Below are 5431 nucleotides of genomic sequence, written 5' to 3'. Positions count from 1 at the left end.
AATGGTTTTTTGGGTTGAATACAGGACCAAACGTATACCTTCCTGAAATAGAATAGAAGAATTTTGTCATTTATATTAGAAAAGGATTCTGCCATTTGATTTTACCATTTATATTAGAAAAGGAATTTACTATTTTTGCCATGTATAATATTTAATATAGGACTTTGCAAAATACTTTGTAATTGATGGTATTTTTGGCCGTCATAGTTACCTACTTGAAATAGAATAAGACTTTGTAATGTAAATAACTATGTAATATAGGATTTTGCAATTTAAATTAATATTTAATATCATAAAGGGGGAAAAGACGATTTTGTTTAAAACGGAGGCTTTTAATGAAGGGTAAAAAGGACAAACGTTAATTATAAGGGCCCTTACACTTTTAATATAATAGAGATAAAACCAGGGACCTTTTCGTCTTTTCAATTCCAAAACCACTCAATTCATTTTCCTTTATCCAACGTCACCCCAAAACACCTTTTCTGTTCTTGCGATTCGATAATGGAGGTGCTAGAATACGTTAGCAGTTAATTCCAAATTTTAAATAGGAAAACAACAATGAGAAATCAAGTAATCCCAGCTAACTGTTTCTTCTCCACTTCCTTTAATTTGACATAACTAGAATTTCGAACATCCCAAAAAAATACTACTTTCTAACACCCATTAATATTAATAGCCTGTTTGGCATTGCTCATTTAAAAAAAAAAACTCTTTTCTCAAAAAGAGAGGTATTTAGTAAATTTGCAAAAGTGTTTTTACAAAGAAGCAGAAATAGTTTTTCTACTCCTGGGAAGAAGCAGAAAATTTCTGCTTTTCAAAAAAAGACAGAATCGGATGCAGAAAATTATTTTTTTATGACAATAATATCCCTATCACTTATTCACACACACATACTTACATACATACATACATACATACATACATACATATGGGTGTTCATGGTTTGGTTAAAAACCAAACCGAACTGCAAATTAAACCAAATCGATTAAAAAAACGATATTTGGTTTGGTTTTAAATTTTTAAAACCGATATTTATATGGTTTGGTTTTGGTTTTACTCTAAAATAACCTACAAAATAATCAAATCGAATCGATAAAAATTTTATATATATATATATATATATATATATATACACACACACATATGCATATATAAATTATTTATATATTATTTATAAATAAAATATAAATATTTTTTAAATATTTTAAATTTTAATCATGAATTTAACTTTAGCCGTAGCACTTTTAGTCATATGTGTCCATCTAGTTGATGGTATGTTATGAGATTCTATATGGTTTTCGCACTTCGAATGGCAAATGATACTAATTGTGAAAATTATCTTGTTGTCTATGGGATTTTATAGGCGAGTTTCATTAGACTATAGATAATCACTAGTTTTGAACTTTCTTTTGATCCCTATTGAGCAAAAAATTTATGTGTTTACCTTTTGTGTGATTTATCATATCATTCTCTTATATGTAGTTTCTAAATACTTTTGTAGAAGCGTTCATGTGGTATTGTTCGTGGTTTTGCCTAAGTATAACACTAAATTGACATCTTAGTTTCAAGTTTAAGAAACAACACTCGATTGACATCTATATGTTAGATTGGATTTTTTTAAGAAAAAATTTCAACTTTTATCATTAACTAAAGTTATAAATCAAACCAAACTGAACTAAACCGACAAGAACAAAATCGATGGTTATTTTTTTGTGTTGGTTCGATTTGGTTTTAGAAATTTAAAAACCGACTAAGTTGGTTTGGTTATGGTTCTGATCAATAACCGACCCAAACCGACCCATGAACACCCTTACATACATACATACATACATATATATATATATATATATATATATATATATATAAGTTTGATTTTAAAATTATTTACTTCACATTTACATCATAATTCTTTATTTTATTCTATGATTTATATATTATGAATTTATTTTTTGCTCATTTTCTTTAAATAAAATCGAAAATATCATTGATGATGATGGTTGAAGAATATATAACTTTTTATGTTTATTATTATGATAACAAATGACAGATGAATTATGTTGCAAGATCAAAAGGTATTTTGACAATACTTGTAAATGTGTTCTCGAATATTTAATTTTAAATAAAATCATGAAAAGTGACATTTCATACCATGTGGTGAACTTTTTCATATGTAATGATTTAATTTATGAAATAATTTTTCAATTCATTTTTTGTTTGATGTTTTAAAGTAATATTTAAATTATTAAGTAATATATTACAATTTAGTATTTTTTTTAATGTATCTATTGATTGAAAATTTTATAGTATGTACTTTTCAATTAAATAAAAATAAAATTTTACTTAAGAATATTATAATAGATATTTAAACTAAATATTTCTTATAAAATAATTTTAGCAGTGAAAGTCTATTGATACATGTCATTTTTGGTCATTTCTCTCTCAAAAGCACTTCTTAAAAAAGATTATTCAAACACAATTTATCTATCAAAAGCGCTTTTCAAATAAAGTTACCAAATACAATTTTTATTTTTTTTCAAAAGAACTTTTCTTAAAAGATATTTTATAAAAGTTCTTCTCAAATAAGCAGTTTTCTAATAGCAATCCCAAATGGGCTCTAAAACTCTTTATTACATAAAAAAATTAGTTTTTAATATTTATAATACTAAATAAATAATTTCAATGCATAATAAATTAAATTTATTAAAAAGTTTTAAGGAATTATTTATTTATCTAAAAATATTTTTTCCTAATTTATTTAGTTCGCTTAAATTTAAGGATTTGCAATTATCATTATTCAATCAATTTTTTTCCTCTTCGATATTTTTGTTTCTCTCATAAAATATTGTTAGTTTTAGAAAAGGAAAACAATATTTTCCTTCTCTCTCCTAATATATATATATATATATATATATATATATAATAAAGCAAAGAAGTTTACATAAAATTATGCCAAGTGGCATATTGAGAACTAGCCACTTGGTATTTTGGGAACAAAAATTTCTTTCCTTGGCAACAAAATTTATTTTACTGATTAATTATTTATTATATATATATATTTTTAAATTTTCATATCTATTTTCATATCTATATATATAATAAAGCAAACAAGTTTGTATAAAATTATGCCAAGTGGCATATTGAGAACTAGCCACTAGGTATTTTGGCAACAAAAATCTATTTTCTTGGCAACAAAATTTATTTTACTGATTAATTATTTATTTCATATATAGATTTTTAAATTTTCATATCTATTTTCATATTGTGGTAAAGAATATTTAATATTTATTTTTATTCTATTATTTCATATTTTCATATTGTGATAAAAATAATTATAATTAACTACTTTGAATGAACACTATTATAATTATTCATATATTTTAACTCTATATATATAATAAAGCAAAATGTTTGATGAATACTTTTGTTTATTTTTATCTATTATTTCATATTTATGTTACTGATTAATTATTTATTTTATATATAGATTTTTAAATTTTCATATTTATTTCATATTGTGGTAAACAATATTGAATGAACACTATTATTTATTTTTATTCTATTATTTCATATTTTCATATTGTGATAAAAATAATTATAATTAACTACTATGAATGAACACTATTATAATTATTTATTTATTTCAACTCTATATATATAATAAAGCAAAATATTTGATGAATACTTTTGTTTATTTTTATCTATTATTTCATATTGTGATAAAAAATAATTAGAATTGACTCCTATTAATGAACACTATTATAATTATTTATATATTTCACATCTATATATATAATAAAGCAAAGAAGTTTGCATTAAATTATGCCAAGTGGAATATTGAGAACTAGCCACTAGGTATTTTAGCAACAAAAATCTATTTTCTTGGCAACAAAATTTATTTTATTGATTAATTATTTATTTTATATATATATTTTTAAATTTTCATATCTATTTTCATATTGTGGTAAAGAATATTAAATATTTATTTTTATTCTATTATTTCATATTTTCATATTATGATAAAAATAATTATAATTGACTACTTTGAATGAACACTATTATAATTATTTATGTATTTCAACTCTATATATTTAATAAAGAAAAGTGTTTGATGAATATTTTTGTTTATTTTTATCTATTATTTTATATTTATTTTACTGATTAATTATTTATTTTATATATAGATTTTTAAATTTTCATATCTATTTCATATTGTGGTAAACAATATTGAATGAACACTATCATTTATTTTTATTCTATTATTTCATATTTTCATATTGTGATAAAAATAATTATAATTAACTACTATGAATGAACACTATTATAATTATTTATTTATTTCAACTCTATATATATAATAAAGCAAAATGTTTGATGAATACTTTTGTTTATTTTTATCTATTATTTCATATTGTGATAAAAAATAATTAGAAGTGACTCCTATTAATGAACACTATTATAATTATTTATATATTTCACATTGTGGTAAAAAATAATTAAGTTTGACTTCATAGGAGTAATTCCACAATCTATATTCCAATTTCCAAATATATATTGCAATCAAATGATACTCCTAATTCTATAATCTGTATTCCAATTTTCAAATATATATTTAAATCAATCAAGTGATTTAAGAAGATCATACAAATGGTAAATGGATATGGCAAGTGAATTATAGATTTCCTTACTCACATGGATGAAAAGTAGATGACTATGGTAAGTAAATCGTATATATATTAAATCAAACTGTTACACTGTCAATCATTACCATATATGGCTATGCTAAGTGCTACTAAATTGTAATACAACTAATCATGAGGCAATAATTTTATATGGAAAAGTAATATATTTTCATCATATATTCTGATCATAGTTGATTCTAACTAATTTTGTAAAAAAATCATATAATTATAAAAGAAAATGCATATTTAACATAATTATTATTAATTAGTTAAGACAATTGTCATCTTGAGAACTCACTATTTGAATTCTTATAACAAAAAACTATCATTTCATAACAAAAACTATTTTGTTGATTATTTAAATATTATTTCATATTGTGGTAAAAAACAATTAAGATTCATTTCTATTAGAGGAAAACTATTACAACAACAACAAACCCAGTATATTCCCATATAGTGGGGTCTGGGGAGCGTAGAATGTACGCAGTCCATACCACTACATCCTAAGAAGTAGAGAGGTTGTTTTCGATAGACCCCCGACTCAAGAAAAAGGACCAAGACCTTAGAGAGAAAAACTATTATGATTTAATATTATTTTGTTTAATATTATTTCATATTGTGATAAAAATCAATTAACATTTATTTCTATTAGATGAAACTATTATGATTGTTCAATTATTTCATATTAAGAATAGTAGTTAATTATTTCGTATATATATATATATATATATATATATATATATATATATATA

Source organism: Capsicum annuum, chromosome 12 (genome assembly GCF_002878395.1).
Source record: "Capsicum annuum cultivar UCD-10X-F1 chromosome 12, UCD10Xv1.1, whole genome shotgun sequence".
Lineage (NCBI taxonomy): Eukaryota > Viridiplantae > Streptophyta > Magnoliopsida > Solanales > Solanaceae > Capsicum > Capsicum annuum.
This window is presented reverse-complemented; position numbering follows the sequence as displayed.